Source organism: Chrysemys picta, chromosome 1, assembly GCF_011386835.1.
Source record: "Chrysemys picta bellii isolate R12L10 chromosome 1, ASM1138683v2, whole genome shotgun sequence".
Lineage (NCBI taxonomy): Eukaryota > Metazoa > Chordata > Testudines > Emydidae > Chrysemys > Chrysemys picta.
This window is the reverse complement of record NC_088791.1, coordinates 44801588-44823529: the sequence shown is the minus strand read 5'-3', so window position 1 is coordinate 44823529 and position 21942 is coordinate 44801588.

Genomic DNA, 21942 nt, shown 5'->3' with positions numbered 1-21942 from the left:
AGAGATCTTTCAGACAACTTTTTAGAGTAAGGCAATTTTTTAACAGGTGCGGCACGCTGTTTGGCAGAGAATCAAACTGTTGAACAAAGTCCTGAAGACACACATTAGAAACCTAGTCTTACCTTTTTTTTGTTTGCCCATGAGGCTTGCATCTGGCTCATTTTATCTTGTTATATTTAAATATACCTGCTCCGCACCCAACACAATCTCTGGCCCATACTAGACATCACTCAGATTGTGCCTTGAGATGCTCCTGCTTTGCCTTGAGAATAAGGTTTGGGATAGGAGAGATTTTTGTTGTAAATATTGGGTGAGTTCAGCCTTCAGAATATCAGTCTTGGCGATTGATCCTGCTTCCAATGATACCAACAGCAAAAGTTCCACCAACTTCAGCCGGAGCAGGCCCTTTGTCTGGAACACTGAGCTGCTTTGGTGAATTTAAAGCAGTGATATTGCAACAAACAGCCACACTTATTTAAGTTTTGTATAAGCTCGGAGCCAGAGAGCTAATTTTTGCTGCCACTTTTACCAGTGTAATGTGGAGTAACTGTAGTGAATTCAAAGCATAATGCAGGTGTACATATTATCTATCTATCAAAACATACATGCTCAGTCCTGAACCACCACCTAGCCTCTATTCCAGAATGCATTAAAGCTTAAACTTAAGCATGTGCTTAAGTCTCAGTGGATTTAAAGTTAAGCATGTGCTTAAGTGCATGCCTGATCTGGAGTCCCTGTGAGTACGTCTACCCCATAGCAGCAAGTCTCAGAGCCTGCGTCTACAGATTGAGGCTCACAGGAATCTCACTATAGCACTAAAAAGAGCCATGTGGATGTTCAGGCTTGGGCTCTGAAGCCTGGGGAAGTGGTGGTTTCAGACCCTGAGCCCGAACATCTATGTGGCTATTTTTAGCACTGTAGCATGAGCCCCACGAGCCTGAGTCTGTAGCGCCGGGTACTGAGACTCATTGCTGCAGGGGGTGGAGGAAGGGATTGCTATAGAGACCTACCCTGTGAGATGTCCAGCATCCACCGAGCTCAGAATTCCATTGATTTACTCCAGATTTACAGATGTAATTAATAAAATTTGGTCCCTGTCATTTCAAGTTATGTCATCCTGGCATGTCCAGTTGTTTTTTTCCCAAGCTTTGACCATTTTTTTCCCTGCATGTTTAAGTGCAATATTATCATGTATCCTTCCATGCATGTTCCTGCAGAGATCCTCCATGCAGGTTGTTGGGGGAGAATTTCCCTTATTGCTAACGCTCATGCAGCTCCACCGGTACTAGTGCTAGTCTAGATGAAGCTCCAGCAACCACTGGCAGTTTTAACTTGATGTCATTTAGACCTATCTTAGGCAGGCTTATAGGACACTGAAAAATGCCACTGTCTGCAGGCCTTGTCTACCCTACTGCTTCTGCAATGGTGGGAAATTATGCTCCCAATGAATCCCAGTGTAATACAACTGTGCTGTAAGGCTGGGCTAGGAGTTCAAATACTTTTGATGCATCGTGGCAAAGTAAGAGCAGTTGTGAAGAGCTCGCTGCAAAGCAAATGGGTGAAATGAAAGTTGTCAGAAGCCCTTTGAAGTCAGTAAATACTGTGGGATATTGCCAGGGTTTGAAACCCAGTTCTGTGTTTGGCACAGCTTTTCACTTACCATGTTGTGAGAGTGGCCTTTTATCTTTTCATGCTACTTGTTATTATCTACTTCCGTGTTTCCCTTGTGATTCATTGGTTTAAGGAGCTTATAGCAATATTTCTGCTCTGGCTGCTAATGGCTAGGCAGCCTCCCCAGATGGTAATCAAATTGTCTTATAGTCACTAGGTCAGAGACACTTTAGTATTTCTACAGAGTATTTTTGCTCTATTGTCCTATGCTATGCCAGATCTAAATATTATAGATATTTAGAGTGGGTCACATGTATATGACCTACCATAATTATAATAGGGTTTTTTTTGCATCTAATATATTCAAATTAACCCCCTGGATCAATTTACATGACAACAAACATTTAAAATCTAAGAGCCCTGATCCTGCAAGGGGATGAGTCCCTGCAGCACATGAACCATGCAGCACCTAACAGGATTGGGCCCAGAATCAGTTTCCTCAAAACAAAAACAAAAACCCCTGCATTAGTGAAAGCAATGCAGCCTCTTCCTCATGGAAGCTATACTAGATTGATTACAGGTTGGAATGTGATTTGTGATGGCTGATTTTTTTACATACTAAGGCTAAATATTTTCCAGCTTTATAGAACTCTGTATCTCTGTGGCAAACTGTTTCCATTTACTTCTATAAAATCCTATTTTTTGTAATACATCTTGCCAAATTATTGTAAAATACATGCTTATGAGGGAAGAAAGATATTTAGTCCTTGTAACTATGGTTTTCCCTCTGGAGGTTGATATGGAGCACCATGTTATTCTTTCTATTAAATAAAATTTTAAAAAGGAAAACTGAACTATTACCCCTGACAAATGTTCTCCTTCGAGTGATTGTCCACACAGATTCAGGAGTATCTGGGGCGTATGTGTACAAAGCCTGGTATCTGTGTGGACAACACAGCTTGAAGAGCCACAGTCACTGTAAGGTAAGCAACTAGCCATTCTTTTTAAATGATGTAAAAAAATAGTGTAGTTGATGTTATAATAGGTTTATTATGGTGTCTTATTTTAGTAGTAAATAATGTGTTTATATAAAGGATACACATTAAATAAGTTCTTAGATTATCCTGTCTCTTTTTTTCTTATTATTTCATGATTGGCCAATGAATGGCATTTGGCAAATGTTGGCCTCAATCTTGTAGTCCTTACACAGCCAAATTCCCACTGTTTGTATAAATCTCAGACCCACTGTATACACTTGATATAGCTTTTAAGTAATATGCTGAGCCTGTGCTTTCATTTTGTGCTGCACATTCTTGATTCTAATATAATAAAATAATAATACTTTTCCCTTCTACAATGATTTTTTCCAAGCATCACAGTCATCTCTACAAGCATGCGTGAGTTAACATACACAGCATCCCGTTTTGCAAAGGGGGAAACTGAAGCAGAATATGAGTGATAAGTGACTTGCCCAAAGATCACATGACAAGTCAGGCAGAGCCAGGAGCTGCTGTTTCCCAGTCACATGCTCGTCTTACTAGAACAGGTGCTCATATATTGATGACAACAGGGCCGTATAAAGAGGCAGGAATACAGAAAAAGCACACTACCTTATTTGAAGATATTTATTGCTTCACAATTTTTCCTTGTCTGCTATTTGCAAGTGCACCTAACTACTTAGAACACAGAGGTGCTGTGTACATTTTTATCTGAATATGTGGGGGCAATAACACATGAAAAGCCCCATCCATTGCATTGTGAATATTTCCTGAGCAGGGCCAGCTCCAGGCACCAGCTCAGCAAGCAGGTGCTTGGGGCGGCCAAGGAAGGGGGCGGCAAGTCTGGCTCTTCGGCGGCAATTCGGCGGCGGGTTCCTCACTCCCTCTCGGAGCGAAGGACCTGTCTCCGAATTACCGCTGAAGAATGAAGCAGCAGTGGTTGAGCTGCTGCCGAAGTGCCGCAGATCGCGATCGTGGCTTTTTTTTTTTTCTTTTTTTCTTTGCTGCTTGGGGAGGCAAAAACCCTGGAGCCGGCCCTGTCCCTGAGGTTTTTTCAGTATAAGGTGTGTATATACAGGTAAATTACTTCTTCATATTAATTTATATCTAAACAATGTACTGTAGTTACATCTTAATTACAGAATTATGTATGAAAAGTTAACAGTTAAAAATGTGTTAGCTTCAAATTGTTGATAAAAATACTTTCGTCTCTAAAAGTGCTAATCGTAATTGCTTTGTACAACCACATTAGATTCAACTTTCATGCAAGCTGCAGAATAAAATCATATGCAATTGTGGCAAACCCAGGAGAAACAGCTACAAAAGGGGGGGGTAGTAATCAGTCCCAGGGGGTTAAAAAGGCCTCTCCCAAGCCACTGAGGAGAGAGAACCATGGGGAAATAAGGTTCAGCTGGGCAAGGGGTTACCAGGGAACTAATTAGGTTCAGCTGGCTCCAACTGCATGGGATCTTTTTAAACCCTCCCCAGCATGGAAGGGAGGGAGGGAGAGAGCGTGAGAGAAGCAGGGAAGCTGCCAGTAAGCTAGGAGCAGCAAGGCTCTGAACCCTTCCTGCAAGGAAGGCCGCACTCTGTCTCCAGAAGGGAAGAAAAACAAGCACAAGGGACTGACTGAGGGAAGGAATAGCCAGACCCTGTGCTACCTACAAGGATTTGCTTCGCCCAAGCCTGTGTCTCCAAGGCTAAAAAGGACTGAGCCTGCTGAGGAGAAGAAGGTACTTTGCCACACAATGCTTCTTTAGAGTACTTTACACAAAAATGAAATTCAGCACTCTTACATAAGAACGGCCATTGTGGGTCAGACTAAAGGTCCATCTAGCTCAGTATCCTGTCTTCCAACAGCGGCCAATGCCAGGTGCCCCAGAGGGAATGAACAGAACAGGTAATCATCAAGTGATCCATCTCCTGTCGCTCACTCCCAGCCTCTGGCAATCAGCAGCTAGGGACACCATCCCTGTCCATCCTGGCTAATAGCCATTGATGGACCTATCTTCCATGAACTTATCTAGTTCTTTTTTGAACCCTGTTCTAGTCTTGGCCTTCATAACATCCTCTGGCACTCATTACTGGGTGCAGCTGAAAACTGGACCATAATGAGGGTGTGTATTTTATAAAAGACAAAATAAGTGGAACTAAAGAAAAAGTACTAGAATTATCATGATTAAATCAACATCACTAAGAAGTTATGTCCTTATCTAGGGACAAAAATGTAGAAGAGTCCCTGAAAATGTGAGTGTTCATGTTAAGCTAATTTCAAGACAGGATATATCCTATGCTATTTGGAGTCTAAGGACCTGATTCTGCAAGATGTTGAGTGCTTTCATCTCGTGTCAATGGCAGTTGAGGACAATCAACATCTTAGAATAGGGTAGGGGAGCGTACTATGGCAGGAAATAATCCTAGATGTCAGAGACATCTAGAAGAGTAACCGGTCTGATTGTCAGCTGGTGTAAATCAGTGACGCTCCATTGACTGCAAAAGTAGGTTTATCATTTGTAGATGGTTTTCCTCATCTGGGCATGTGAAGAATGAGACGTGAAGTGTGCACATTGCCCATCACCTCAGGTGATGCAATGGCACCAGTAGAAGGTGATACCATGGCAACGGCTGTAGGACAATAGAAGAGGCAACAGAACAGAATGAGCAGAGGAGGTTACAATATTTTTCCCATCCTCTTCTGTCACTCTCCCTCCCCTCCAGCCCTGTTCCTTTCTCTCTGCACTGAGGAAGGCAGCGTGTACAGTACAGATTCATGTGTGTATGCAATGGACTGAATTTTGCTCTGTCCATGCAAAATGCACAGCCCCAAAGAAAGACATATCACTGACGGCATGTGGACATGAAGCATTGATACTTGAGACACTTAACTTATATCTATTCCTCTTACCTGTGTTCTTTCCTTTAAATCTAGCCCTCCCACTCCTCTGTATCCCTTCTCCAACTCATTCCCTTGCTTATGGTCACAGAGACAGCCACTGCTCATCCAGGCTTATTGACCATATTTAATGACAGAAGATCAGCCATACTCTACAACTGTATTAAATTCACACTTCCCTTGGATTAAAGCATGTGATTGCATAGAGAGCCTTGATTTAGTCTGAACAAAGGCCTGATAAAAGCACAGTGACAGCAAATGAGACAAAAACACAGAATCGGGATCTTTTGAAAGATCGGTAACAACATTTAACAGTGTCTAGGGAATTCTTGGGACTTAAAGTGTATTTATAAAACCATTTCTAAATAAATGCTGCCCCTTCTTCCCTTAATTAAAGTTCAGTAGAGACGTGAAGCATTTTAATGACTGATCTGTAACTCCAGAGGAGAGAGGAGGCTGTCTCAACAGCACAGTGTAGTTTGTGCAAAGCAATTACTGCATTTTGTATGTGTTGAGTCCACCCTGTAATCAGACATTAGCAAGAGGTCCTCGATGGGGCATAGAATCAGCCACCCCATACCACGGAGAGCTGTTCCGCAGTCACTGCTGCACTCCCTGGCTGCAGTAGTTTTGAGAATCATTAGACTGGCCCTCAATGTGTGCGTGTGTGGTCATCAGTGAATCCATGTGGTCATGGCTACAGTCCACCGAGGCCCCGCCCCCATTGTCTGGATGGAACTGTGTACAGCTTGAGGTGCAGTGAAAGTGCATCCCCTCCCCACTTCTGATATCTTACAGGCCATTTGTACTCATGTTCATTTCTCTCCCCTCCCCGCCCCCCATATAAGGTGTCTGTATTCATATAACACCACTGATACTGCACAACACTAAGGGATGAGTTGCTGCACTCTTTGGGTTTGGCCAGTAGGGAGGCATAAATGAATGGTTCAAAAGCCACGTGACTGTGAGCCCGTATGTTAGCTGGCTGCAGTCCTCTGCAGAACCCCTCCAGAAAGACGAGTCTTACCAAGAGCAGGAGTGGTGAGTGGGTGTATGTGTGCCCCATGCACTGGGCCTGGTTAGACTCTCTACATTCCAAAGTGTGTGGACTATGGCCTCCCAGCCCCAGTTTGCCCTTCCACAGCGCCGTGTGCAGAGCAGCTGCCCCATCAGCTTCTGGGGGAGCTGAACTGGTCCTGTCCCCTCCATTCCTCTCTTTTCTGGCACATGCATAAACAAAAGCACCAGACAGACCCTCTACTGCAAAGGTAGAGGGAAAACAAAACTATGTTGTTTCTGTTTGTATCTGAGATTAAATGAATATGTTTCAAAGGAAACTGATGAGGAAAAAATGCTTTATTGGATTTAAGATTTTTGACAATCATTCACTCTTGGACAAGTTGCTGGAGTGAAAAGTGTGGCGGATGTCCAAGCAGCAGCTAGCATTTACATAATATAAATGGCAAGAAAAGGCAAGCCTGGCTTTACACATACACTAGTGAAAGTTCAATGGCACAATACCCATAACTCACTTTTTCTACTTGTTCCTTGAAATCTTCTGCCAAGTAAATTTTACTGTTAGAAAGCAATCATTGTAATATGTGAGCCCTGTCGTCGCGCCTTTCGATTCCACCCTTGGAATTTTTGCAGATTTGTGTTCACAAATTAATGCAAATTATGCTGTAGGGATAAAAACATAGGGTCTAATCCTGCAGCCTTCACTCACATAAGTAATGCCATTGACTTCCTTGGGAATTGAGGGTACTCAGAGACTTTAAGGCCAGAAGGGACCATCATTGTCATCTAGTCTGAGCTCCTGCACGTTGAAGGCCACAGAACCTTAGAATTCAGCAACTCAGAAAAGGAGTTCAGAATCAGGGCTGTGGTAGACTCATGGTCACTTACCGATGTATAGCATACGTACACTCTTTTGCACACCTCCACTTTTTAACCCAGGTTAGCAGCTTGAGTTCAAATCAATAAGGGAGTTCTGGCTTGAGCTCAAGATGTGAATCCAAGTTAAAAGCCGAGTCGCTGTTTCTTCTCCGTGATTTTAACCTGAGTGAGCTAGCATTGATTAGCTAACCCAAGTTAAGGTCCTACCTTTTTTTGCAGTGTAGAGATGTCCTAAGTATAGTTTAAAATGTGTCGGGGTGGGGGGTTATCTATGCAGCAGCAGAACTTGGCTGCAGAAAGTCACATGGTGTAAGAAGCTGGAAGCTGAAGTAGGGGAGGAGTGGACTTCAGCTTACACCTTCTTATGCTCTCTTGCTAGCAGCTTATCTTTCCATACTCCTCTCTTCAGTCCTTCAGCAGACAAGATGCACCAATAGACTCCCTTACATACCCTTATTGTTATAAAACTGTCTATTGGTGTAACCTGCAGGCCAAAAGACAAGAAGAGATGGGCATAGTATGAAAAGCTACTAACAGGTGGGGTATGAGACAGTGAAAATCAAAATATATCCCTTACCCTTCCCTGGGTCCAAATTCTGCTCCCTTTCCATGGATGCACCTTCCCTTTCATACTATGTTCAGGCTCAGTGAGCCTAATTCAGTGATGATGTGCCAAAGGGAGGTACATTATGCATTGGTAAGTGGGTGGGAGTCTGTCTGCCTTGATTTAAATGCATGGCCATTGTACTCATGTAACACAGAGCAGAATTTGGACTGAATGCATGACTTACACCATATTACATACCATGGCTCTCACACGTGTAAGTAGGTCTAAGGAGTCTGAGTGCAAAGCAGTCTCACTTATACCACAGCATCTCTGAATTTGGGAGGGGCAATGATAAGTCACATTTGTTTAGATATTCTTCCTTTAATCCATGAATCTTTAAGTTAATTATTTTTTTAGCCAGTCTTGGTTGAGTTTGGTGAATGATGTTTATCCAAAGAAGAGTTTAATTCTCCTTGGTAGCTTATATTCAGGCAATCAGAAACTTACCCCTAGTTGCTTTTCCTATCATGTGGAAGGACTTTAGCACCTTATGACCTGAATTCTGCTGTCTCTACCCAGGTAAAACAACCCTGCTCTGGGAGGAAGGGCTGGGATTTCCTGAATGGGACTCTTTCCAGAACTAGGATTCTTATGTGAACCCAGAGTGGGCATGAACGTGAGTGACTAAATACATGAGTTACCCTCTGTAGAATAGGTGAATAAACCAGACCCTGCAAAGAGGGATTGAACTTATCTAGTATGGGTAATGGGCTGCAAAGATTGAAGTGGTACTGAGGGGAATAAGCCTGCAGGGCCATGATAGGCCACAAGGGGGCATGTTAGAAAGGAATGCCCTATGACAGGCCCACACTGTTTCTATTTCAAAAAGCAACAACAAAAAAAGCAGAATATGCCTCAGCTAACAAATGCAGTTGATAGCAGGGTGTGTGCTAGCCTGCTGGGCACTTAGCCCACCCCCTGCCTGAGAGGCCATGCCCTCAGGCCAGGCCTTAGTCCTTCTCCTCTCTTGATCCAGGTTTCAGAGTGGTAGCCATGTTAGTCTGTATCAGCAAAAAGAACAAGGAGTACTTGTGGCACCTTAGAGACTAACAAATTTATTTGGACATAAGCTTTTGTGGGCTAAAACTCACTTCATCGGATGCATGCAGTGGAAAATACAATAGGAAGGAGTACTTGTGGCACCTTAGAGACTAACAAATTTATTTGGGCATTAGCTTTCGTAGGCTAAAACAAGTACTCCTCGTTCTTTTCTCTTGATCCAGTTTCTGTAATAACATGTGAGATGCAGACCGTCTTGTTAAGTTCATAATTTACTGCCTCGTTTGAACTTTACAATGGGCCAGTCTGATAGCAACTGCTAAAGACTCTGGCTTGTGCTGCTATGAAAATATTGTTCTCTTAATCCTATTTTCTGTGCCATCTATATTACTAGACATCTTGGGAATTATGCGGAGATGCCTTTTTCTCTCCCAGAGAAACAAGGTGAGTGAGGCAATATCTTTTATTGGACCAACTTCTGTTGGTGAGAGAGAGAGGTTTTCAAGCTACACCAAGCTCTTCTTCGGCTCTGAGAAAGGACGTGATGATAGGAGTGCCAATGTGGCTCTAAAGCTTGTCTCTCTCACCAACAGAAGTTGGTCCAATAAAAAAAGATTACCTCATCCACCTTGTCTCTAATATGCTGGAACTGACACGGCTACAACTACACTGCAGACTTTTTTCTCTCCCACTCACATAAGGTTTATAGTTTAATGAAGCATAAAAGCAAATGTCTAGAAGATACAGAAATGTCACAAGAGGTTGAAGTCAATAATTATTTATTTGTAATGATTTTATCTATTTATATTGTATGGATAGGAAATGTATTGATTGTGAAAAATGTATTGTGAAAAATGATTGCCCCATGTGTTTTAAAAAAAACCCTCTAGGCCAATGTTATTTTCCACTGGGGGTAATTTTGTTAACCTAAATAGGGAAAGCTATTTACTACAACACCAAGGCTAATATTTTCAAACTCGGGTGCCTAAAGTTAGATTTGTATATAGGTGACCAGATTTTCTGAAGTTCTGAGCACCCACAAATCCAAATGAAGTTAACAAGAACTGCATGGGCTCAGCACTTTTAAAAATTAGACCACATATAATTACGTTGCAAACATACTTATGCTTGTTTTCACTTTATGCATTGTGACTAATTCCATTTACCTCATCAGAACTCATCACATATGCCTAGTTTTAACTTTACCCAAGTCTTTGCAGATCAGGGCCTTAGAAACCAGATTAAAACTTTCTCATAGTCTTTAAGGCCAGACGGGACCATCATGATCATCTAGTCTGGCCTCCTGAACATTGCAGGCCACAGAACCTCACCCACCATTCCTGTAGTAGGCCCATAATCACTGGCTGAGTTACTGAAGACCTCAAATATTGGTTTAAAGACTTCAAGTTACAGAGAATCCACTATTTACTCTAGTTCAAACAGCAAGTGACCCATGCCCCTCACTTCAGAGGAAGGTGAAAATCCCCCAGGGTCTCTGCCAACCTGACCTCGGGGAAATTCCTTCCCAACCCCAAATATGTCTATCAGTTAGACCCTGAGCGTAATTCTTTTGATGAGAAAATTAGATACTTGCTTTCTAATAGACAAGTGTACTAATTTGTACATAAACATTTGTCATGGAATTTCCTTCTGTTTTATTTCTAATAAATACTTGCAGCTGAAGAGAAAATGTTGAAAAAAAAGGAAAATATAGTTACTAGAGCATTCGTCATAGCCTAGCAATTTTGCTACCAGCTGCTTTAAGTTATCATATGTGTATTTCTCAGTCATGTGTATACTATATTCAAGTCAATATCAACATTGTATTAATAATGCAACTTTGAAATGATTGTTTATTCTAATACCATGCAGTGGGGTAGGGTGAAATTCATCCCAATGTAAAGGGCTTTCGCAAGACTCTCTGTACACCTTAAGCCCCATTTTAAGTATTAGAGCTGATCAACATTTTTTGAATGAAAAACGTTTTCATTGAAACTTGGCCTTTTTGTTATCACAAACCCTCCGCCCCCTCCCCAATACCTTTATGCAAAAATACTTAAATTTTCTTAACACTTTCCATTTTGCATTTGTACTGCAGAGTGAATCTCAGCCAATCTGAACATGTATTCTACTAAAACACAGGTAATGGGCATGGGAGTATCTATAGCTATATATTTTACACCCAAATTTCACAATCTGGTGCTAGCTCCTAATCACCTTTTTCTCCGACAATATGTACATATGTGAGAGAGATTTAACAACAACAGACTTTCCGATACCCAAGGTACTAAGCACAACAGAGGAAGATTGATAAGAGAGAGAGTAATTTCTAAAACCCGCGTGGGGTACTTCTCAAGGGAAAATAAAGCAGCTCAACACTTACAAATTGCAAGTGAAAAAATTCTTTGGCTCTCTAACTGCAGTCTTCCACCAGTTACAGAGCAGGAAAGCTCTGAACCACAAAGTAATTGAATTTGCTGAGCAGTAATAGGGAGTGAAAGCATTCGCTATGCACGTACTGAAACTATAAAGATATTTCTAATTTCCAGACAAAATAAGTCATTAAACTGCTGTTAAGGCTGTAAATACATCATTCATTTAAGAGGCTGGAATTTAATACAGTGTGTGCTACTAAAAACAGATATTTATGACATAGCAGTATTTAATTTACAACAGTGTTTGTGGGGTCTCTTATACTTAGATTGGGAAAAAAACTTCACATACCACTGTAAATGTAACTACCAAGAATTCTTAAACATCCAGGACCAGAAAATAACCTTTGGTAGGACAAACCATGGCAGAAGGGGAAATTATCTGGACTCTTTATTGGGGTCAGGGTTAACCATCCTCCTTGGAAGAAGCTGGGGTTCTTCACCCAGAATCAATATGATTCTGGACCATAATGGGTGAGACCATGGTCCATCTAGTCCAATATCCTGTCTCTGGTGGGGGCCAGTGACAAATGCTTCAGAGGGAATGAACTGAACAGAAGGCAATCTTGAATAATCCATCCCCTGTTGTGCAGTCCTAGCTTCTAACAGTTGGAAGTTATGGGCAACCAGAGCATGAAGTTGCATCCCAGATCATGTTGGCTGACAGCCATCGATGGACCTGTCCTCCATGAACTTATCTAATTCTTTTTTGAACCCAGTTATACTTTTGGCCTTCATAACATCCCCTGACAATGAGTTCCGCAAGTTGACTGTGTGCTGTGTGAAGAAGTACTTCCTTATATTTGGTTTAAACCTGCTGCCTATTAATTTCATTGGGTGACCCCTAATTCTTGTGTTATGTGAAGGAGTAAATAACACTTCCCTGTTCACTTTCTCCATTCCATTCATCTCCATTTTATAGACTTCTATCATAATTCCCTCTTACTTGTCTGTTTTCTACGATGAACAGTTCCAGTCTTTTTAATTTCTCCTCATATGGAAGCTGTTCTATCCCCCTAATAATTTTTGCTGCCCTTCTCTGCACATTTTCCAATTCTAAAATATCTCTTTTGAGCTGGGATGACCACTACTGCATGTGGTATTCAAGGTGTGGGCATACTATGAATTTATATAGTGGCATTATGATATTTTCTTTCTTATTATTTATCTTCTTCCTAACGGTTCCTAACATTCTTCACCTTTATTGACTGCTGCTGCACATTGAGCAAATGTTTTCAAAGAACTAGCCACAATGACTCCCAGATCTCCAAGATTAGACTTTTACAACAGCAACAGCAGCCCTAGGCCTGGTCTACACTACTGAGTTAGGTTGACACAAGGCACCTTATGTAAACCTAACTCTGTAAGCATCTGTGACAGGCTCCCCCAGGGGCACAACCTGCAACTGAGGTACCACTGAGCCCCCCTGACCTACCAGCCTGGGCTCCCTTTACACTGTACTGCTGTGACCAGCCTGCCAAGCCCTCTCCCAGGCTCCAGCATGTACTTTTACTAGCACACATACAGGTAGGGACACACCCAGCTGCAGTTACATACAGACAGATTTTTAACCAGGCCCTGCATGGGAAGGCACAGCTAGGGCACATTCCAGTTCCTAAGGCACACACACCCCCATCTGGACTGTAAAACCAAAACTATATCCTCTTGTGCTGCACAGAGCCCTGTACAGCATACGCTCATGAAATTCGCCCCCTCCCTCAATATGGAGAAGGATAGGCAACACAGCTTTCTGTCCCGAGTTATGACTCACACACACACATTCACACACACACACACACACTGGTTTTAGACAAAGCAAAAACAAGTTTATTCACTACAAAAGATAGATTTTAAGTGATTATAAGGGATAGCAAACAGATCAAAGCAGATTACCTGGCAAATAAACAAAACACGCAAACTAAGCTTAATTTACCACATAGATCAAATATGAGTAGCAAATTCTCACCTTAAATGATAATGCAAGCAGGCTGCAGGCTCTTAAGGGGCAAGCTGCGCTGGATTATAGCTTAGAAACCCCAGATGTTTAATTCACAGACTAAAAATCCCTTTAGCGTGGGTCCAGCACTTCTCCCCAGTTCAATTTTTGTTCCTCAGGTGTTTCCAGGAGTCACCTCGGGCAGGAAGTCAGTGAAGAACCATGATGATGTCACTCCCCTGCCTTAAATAGCTTTTGCATATGGCAGGAACCCTTTGTCTCAAAGCTTGGTTCCCACACCAGTCAGTGGAAAAACACTGGTATCCCAAGAGGGAGTCCAGCACCAGGTGACCTGGCCATATGTCCCTGTAGTGTCATAGCAGCCATGAGTCAGAGGCTGTTCGTAGCATCCCCAGCATGGCCCCAATGTGGGAAATAAGCTCCTTCTAAGGCCTATTCTTCTTCCTAATGGTTCCCTAACTTGAATGGGCCCTTTTGAGGCAGCCATCTAGACTGAGTGCATTCAGAGCTCACCTAGCAACTGTCCAGCTGACCATGCCAGCTCCACGTTGCAGACACATTCCTGCCTAGACTATACGGGAAGTGGTGGATCTCCTGGGTCTGTGCAGGCACAGCTCCAATCCAGCCATAGAAATGTTGATATCTACAAGCAGACTGCTCAGGGCATGGGGAAGAAGGGCTACAAAGGGATCTGCAGCAGTGCTGTGTGAAAGTCAAGGAGCTGTGGCAGGCATGCTAGAAGGCAAGGGAGGCTAAGTTGTTCTGGTGTGGAGCCACAGACATGTACAAAGTGCTACATGCCATCCTACGCGGAGACCCCCACCAGTACCACCAAGAGCCCTGTGGATACGTCAGGGTAGCTGGCGTCACAGGCACCTGGAGTGAACAGTGAAGAGGAGGTGTTGGATGAGGAAGGGGTGGGAGACAGGGGACCAGGGAAATCCATTAGTGCTGCAAGCCAGGACCTGTTTGTGACTCCAGAGCAGTCGAGCCAGTCCCTACAGTCCAGCACGAGTGAGCCTGATGGAGGGGAAGGAACCTCTGGTAGGAGTGCAGTTTGCTTTAATATTGAAGGGACACATCTGTTCATTTACTCGTTTTTAATCATGTTAGACTAGGTAGTGAAATAACCAACCGAGGTAGAGGTGCTGCTTCTCATTCCTCTGTACAGTAAGGCAGAGGAGCACCTGCAAAACAGTTTATGTGCACCAGGAAGTCCCCTGCATCCTCCATTGAGATCTCAAGGAAACTTTCTTGAAGATAGTCTGCAATCCTCTGATGAAGATTTCTGGGGAGGGCTGCCTTATTTCTTCCACTGTGGTAGGACACTTTCTCGTGTCACTCAGCAATTACTTCAGTAGGCACCATTGCAGCACACAGGCTCACAGCATATGGACCTGATCTGCAGCCAGATGGTGCAGAAGCTGTTCCCTTTCAGCCTCCATTACTCTCAGAAGTGAGATATCAGCTAAAATCACCACCACCTGTGGAAAACAGTGCCAGTGTTCAATTCAATTGCCCTATACTCATAGCTGTGAGCTACCCCACCCAGTGTCCCAACTCTCCCCCTTCCCCTTGGGCATAATCACTGTGACACTGCACCCCATATTCTTCATAAACATATTGTTGTAATATGAATATGGCATAATTAAGATATGTTTTATGTGAGTGTAGCGAGGCCATATTGGTTAACTGGGAGGTGGGCTACCCCACAGCCCCACCGAGGGCCGAACCTCCCCTACTACCAAGGTGGGCGGAGCCACCGGATCCGGCGCCCGCCCCTCCGAGGTCACGGCCCCGACCCGGAAGTATAAAAGCCTGCCTGCAGAGCTCAGTGGAGCCCAGGCCGGCAGAGAGAGCAGACGTCCCTGGCCGAGCTCCCGCTTGGGAAACAGCCGCAGGCCGCGAGCGGCCCACTGACTCACCGGGCCGGTCGAGCCTACCTCTCGCCAGGTACCCTGAGGAGGACTGGCCAAGCCTGCCCCGTGACAGCTACCCCGAGGAGGAGCCGAGCCTGCCCTTCGCTACCTACCCCGAGGAGCCCATGCTGGTGGAGAGCGCCGACGACACTAAGACGGCCCAGGTAGCATACGAGGGGGAGTGTGGAAGTAGCCCGGGGGCAGCCGACCCCAGTCTGGCTGCTGCACTGTCAGAGCCGATGTCAGTGTGTTGCGGCCAGGATCCCCACTGACAGCAGCGAATGTCCGTCGCTGCTAGGGCCCTGGGCTGGGACGCAGTGGAGTGGGAGGGCCTGCGTCCCCCCTGCCACCCACTCCTTGGGTGGCAGACTCCCCCTTTTTCCCCTGGCCTAGAGAGGCTGGGTGCCTGCCTGACTATTGAATTATTGCCCCACCCTGACCTAGGGCCTGGGCTGCTACAAACTCTGACCCAGCCCCTACTTAAGGGCCTGGGTATTTGCCTGACTATTTGATTATTGCCCGCCCTGACCTAGGGCCTGGGCTGCTACAAACTCTGACCCAGCCCCTGCTTAAGGGCCTGGGTATTTGCCTGACTATTTGATTATTGCCCACCCTGACCTAGGGCCTGGGCTGCTACAAACTCTGACCCAGCCCCTGCTTAAAGGCCTGGGTATTTGCCTGACTGTGTGATTACAGCCCTGCCCTGATTGAGGGGTCAGGGCTCTTTTCTGACTGTAGCGAGGTGGTGGGCTACCCCACAGCCCTGCTGAGGGCCGAACCACGGCCCAAAACTACTACAGTGAGATGGATCATGTGAGGTATCATTGGAAAGGTTATGATTTGCTGAATGTGATTATCCAATTTCTATACATGTGTCAGTTCTGTATCTGAAGTTAGGAATTTTGACTATTTAACAATTACAACTGTATATGTACTTGGGGAATGCCCACCAGACAATAGGCAATCAGCCTGAATGGGCCAGTAGGAAAGACAATAGAATGGGTCTTTGAAGATGGTGATCTCTCATTGTCCTGGAAATTCCTTCCTGTGGATGTTACAAATACACCTTGTCTCATGGTCAGGTGATGATGTCACCTGGTATGGAGTAACACCTTGGACATTGTTGGTATTTTTCCACTGGAAACAAAGGATTCCCACCTTATGTAACCCCTATTTAAGGCTGGGAAGTGAGTCAATCACGGCTCTTCTCCATATCCTCCCCACCCAAGAAAGAAGACTGCTGAAAACACCTGAAGAAACAAAGGAACTAAACCGGGGAAAGGCAAGGGCTGAGTCCAGGCTAAGACAAGGGTCTGCTAATCTACTTTGTTCTATTTGCTATTCCTTATAATCACTTAAAACATACCTTTTGTAGTTAATAAACTTATTTTTTGTTTATTCCAAAACCCAGTTGGTGCAATTCATATGGGGGGGGGGAGGGAGAGAGTTGTGCATATCTTCCTCCACATTGAGGGAGGAGGCGATTTTTATGAGCTTGTGCTGTACAGATCTACCTAAACAGCACAAAACAATATTATTTTGGGTTTACACCCCAAAGGAGGTGTGCATGTGAGTGTTGGGTAAATCCCCTAGCTGAATCCTCCCATAGATTTCAGTCTGTCTGTAGCTGGGTGTGGACTTACCTGTGTGTGTGCTAGAGAAGGCTTGGGGGGCCTGGCACAACAAGGCCAGGGTAAGGAAGCCCAGGCTGGTGGAACAGACAGGCTCAGTGGGACCCCAGCACATCCAGTGGCATCCCCAACGGGGGGAGAGGGATCCAACCCATCACACTCACCATGGCTGGGACTTCCACCATGTTCTATGAATCCCAAGGAGAAGTGCAAGTCATGCTTGCAGCTTGTGTGGCTCAAGGGGAGTGAGTTCAGTATACCATGTTTCCATTTATCTTGTGAATACACTCACAATAGTACCTCAGTGCATTGCATCTTTTGCTGCTGGAAATGTAGCCTTGAGGGTATCTCCATCCACACCAGCAGAGATACAGCCAGATTAAGAGAAGAAGAAAGAGGATGCAGAATGACATGTTCCAAGCGATCCTGCAAGCCTTTGGTGCTTCAGATACTGAGGACAGGGATTGGACGCTCATCCTTGTAGGCAGCATGGACAGGGATAGAGTGGAGAGGAAAAGGCACAGGAAAAGAAGAGAGACATACAGTAGGATATGCTACTGCTTCTCAAGTGGCAAGCAGACATGCTGGAGACTCTTCTTGACCTTCAGGTTCAACAGACCCATTCTTGCCTCCCTCTGCAGCCCATAAAGACCTGCATTCTGGGACCTCCCTACATACAAACCCCCACACATTCTACATGGTGTCTGGGGCCACTGCACTGCCCCTACCACTCCAGCCCAGAGGAGAGTACAATCACAGCCACACATACACTGACCTGTGAGACACACAGTTGGTGTATGTGTTTATGAAATGAAAATGACTGTTCTTTCCCCTTCAAATGTTCTTTGCATGGATTTGGAATAAAAAAATATATTTATAGAAACTTAATTCATCCTTATTAGTTCACAACATATGCTGTCTAGGTCTGACATCATTCAGAGATAATAGCAATGGGTGCATGTTGTCACGAAGTCCCCCGGCAATGCTCTGGAACTGCTCCCTACAAAGCCAATCAGGACTCTGGGAAGTCTCCTCTCTGTGAGCAGACTGTCTTCGGGGCAAGAAGCTCACACGGCTTCATCTTCCTGGGTCTGACCTTGGAGCATTCAGCATCCTCTGCCCCTCCGTGTGCTTCCCACAGTGAGTCCACCCAGGTGGGGTCCTGGGGAAGTCAGAGGGTCCTGCATGCACCCCAACTTCGCAGTCAGATGTGACTCTTAGCCAGCCAGTAAAACAGAGGTTTATTAGATGACAGGAACACTGTCTAAAACAGAGCTTGTAGATACAGAGAACAGGACCCCTCAGCTGGGTCCATTTTGGGGGGCAGTAAGCCAGACACCCACGTCTGCACTTCACTCCTTGTCCCCAGGTAGCTTCAAACTGACTCACTCTCCAGCCCCTCCTCTGGGCTTTGTCCCTTTCCTGGGCCAGGAGGTCACCTGATTCCTTTGTTCTCCAACACCTTTAGCTATCACCTTGCAGGGGGGAAGGGCCCAGGCCATTAGTTGCCAGGAGACAGAGTGTCGGCCCTTTGCTCTGCAACAATTACATCCCCTTATCCCACCACTTAGAGACTTAAGAAATGCATAGGGGAAATTGAGGCACCCCTACAGTATTCAGAGGAAACATTAAGAACAGTCCCACTTCATCACACATGTGCAATGTTATATTACTACACCCACAGGTTCAATACAATACAAGGTTCATACCAGGGTGAAAAAAAAATGCCAGGCACAGCACACTACAGCAACACACATTATTGTGGCTCACTATTAAAATGATCTTTCAAAGCCTCCCTGAGCTGTATAGCTCCCCATTGAGTTCTTCTTATACCCTTAGTACCTGGCTGCTCAAAATCAGCAGACAGCCATTCCACTGCTGCCCTCCACCCCAGTGGAAACTTTTCCCCCTTTGCTTCACAGATATTATGAAGCACACAACAGGCAGCTATAACCCATTGGGATATTTTTTTTCACTGAGGTCTAATCTCATGAGTAGACAGCACCAGCAGCCTTTCAAATGGCCAAAGGCACATTCAACTGTCATACTGCACTGGCTCAGCCTGTAGTTGAAGCGCTCCTTGTTGCTGGTGAAGTGGCAGGTGTGTAACATTACGAGCCATGTAAGTAAGGGGTTGGCTGGGTCTCCCAGGATCATTACTGGCATTTCAACATCCCCAGTGGTAATCCTCTGGTCTGGAAAGAAAGTCCCTGCTTGCAGCTTTCTGAACAGAGCTGTGTTCTTAAATATGCATGCATCATGCACCTTCCCTAGCCAGTCTATGCTGATCTTAGTAAAATATCCCTGGTGATCCATTAGCACTTGCAATACCATATCAAAATAGCCCTTTCCATTGATGGCAAGGTGGTCTGGTGCCAAAATAGGAATATGCATGCCATCAATCGTCCCACCGCAGTTTGGGAATTCCACTGCTGCAAAACTATCCACTCTGTCCTGCACATTGCCCAAAGTCACAGTCCTTCATATCAGGATGCGGTTAATGGCCCTGCAGACTTGCATCACTGCAACCCCCACAATGGATTTCCTAACTCCAAATTGCTTTCCAACTGATCACTAGCAATCAGGAGTGGCCAGCTTCCACACAGCTATCACCACTCACTTCTCCACTGTCAGTGCAGCTCTCATTTTGGTGTCCTTGTGCCAGAGGGCTGGGGTGAGCTCCGCATACACTTCCAGGAATGTCGTCTTGTGCATCTGAAAGTTCTGCAGCCACTGCTCGTCATCCCATACCCGCATAACGATGCGAGCCCACCAGTCAGTGCTTGTTTCTCGGGCTCAGAACCATGCTCCACCATCTGCAGATGCTCTGTGAATACCTATATCAACTGTGAATTGTTTCTTTTTTTGTCCAAGAGCAAGCTAGCCTCCAAGGAATTGTCATGTTCCCCACGGCTCCTTTGGCGGCTCTGCAAATACTGCAGAATCAGGTGCATTGTGCTTGCAACGCCCCTCACAATAGTGCAGAGCTGTGCAGGGGCCATGCTTCTTTCAGAGATGATGGACGTGTAAGTTAGTGGGACTTTTGAAAAGGGACATGAAACATTATGGGATGCAGATAAAATTATGGGATGGAGAAAATTACATCTTGGGGCATTGAAAACATGTTCCCAGTCACCCCTGCATGACTCGTTTACCCCTATGAGGCATTGCAAACCCTTCCCAAAACACCCTGCGCTAGATGGTGGCAAGTCACACAGTGTGATAGCTACCAATGGTGCACTGCTCTCTGCATCGATGCAAGCACTGCTAGTGAGGATGCTTATGGCCGACCCAAGGAACATAGTGTGGACATGCAAAAGCAATTTAATTACTGTGGCAGCTGCACGTCAACGTAACTTAGGTCAATTTAAATTTGTAATGTTGATTTGCCCCTAACTTGTCTCAATTAACTTCTTCTCTTTTCCCCGAAAGGAAAGTTATCATCATTAATACTATGTAAGTCTATGTCTACACTGCGCACCTTACAACAGTGCAGCTGTGCCGCTGCAGCCACACCTTTGTAAAGTGCACAGTGTAGCCGCTCTTCATTGCCGGGAGAGAGCTCTCCCAGCAACAGAAATAAAACCACCCCAAACGAGGGCCGGTAGGTTTGTCGACGGGAGAATGGCTCCTGTTTCGTCATTAAAACTTTTGTAGTTCGGGGGTGTTTTTTTCACCCCTGAGCAACAAAAGTTTTAAAGACTAAATGCATTGTAGACAAAGCCTAAGAGACTGTCAGACATGGAGATTTTCCTTCTAAAAATGCTCTCCAGCTAAAGGGAAGAGGGGATAGTGTTAAAATGAAAGTCTTATTTAATGTTTTACATTTCAAATGTGTCATCTGTTTTTCCCTTTCATTATCTTTAATTAAGGGCTAAAAGGGTGTTTAATGATGTGTTTGCCATGGTACTAAGCAGGCTGAGGTCTCTTTATACCAACTCCCTGACCCTGTTTCCAACTGTTTAATGTTGGATAGTAAGTGGGTTATGTAACACCTTTAGCTCATTTATTCCATCTAAATTAATACAACAGTGTGCAGTGTTGCCAGCTCCAATGATTTTATCATGAGTCTTGTAATATTTGATGTAACTTACAGCTTTATTTCCTGGAGTCATGTGCTTAGATGCTTAGATGAGAATCTCAGCTCTTATTCTAAAAAAATAAAAAAGGACGTTTCTGTCCCTCATGACCGCAGAGAAAAGCTTGAAAAACTGAGTGCACCCTAAAGTCTCTGAAACCAGAAGGCAAACAGTCAGAGCCAAACATTTATTTATTTTGAGTCAGTCTCGTGATTTGGGGGGAAGGTGATGACTCATGATTTATGAATGTTCAGGATTGGCAATAACTTTGTCTACACTGTAAATTACTTTGGTATATCTTATGCTGCTCAAGGGTGTGAACAATCCACACCCCTGAGTGACGTAAGTTATACTGACCTAAGTGCCGACATGGACAGCGCTATGTCACTGGGAGATGCTCTCCCACTGACATAGTTATCGGCTCTCGCAGAGGCAGGAGTTATTAAGCCGATGGGAAAGCTCTCTCCTGTCAGCTTAGAATGTCTTCCCCAAAAGTGCAACAGTTATGCCACAGTAGCTGCTGTAGTGTAGACATAGTTTTAATATGGCAATTCTTGTGTTTCAAAGCTTTGCCCTGGGTAGTCCTAGGGTTGCCACCTTTCAGTGAGGTAAAACATGAAGGAAACTCACTCTAACCCCACTCTTCCTCCTAATACCCCCTTTTCAAGCCACTTGATCAAATCTGACTCCGGGGGTAGGGTGGGAGGAAGGAAGTTAGAAGCAGCCTGGAGGATATGAATAAGTGATATGGCCTAAGATACAGGAGGAGGGTTTTATTTTTTTCTCATGAGGAAGGGCTAGGTAGGGGATATTGTCCACTTACCTTCATTATTGCTGAGCTTAGTTTCCACCAGCATAAGGCTAGTGAAAGTTCTGCAGGGGAACAAATGAGCATATCTGTGAGGAATGTAGCATCAACT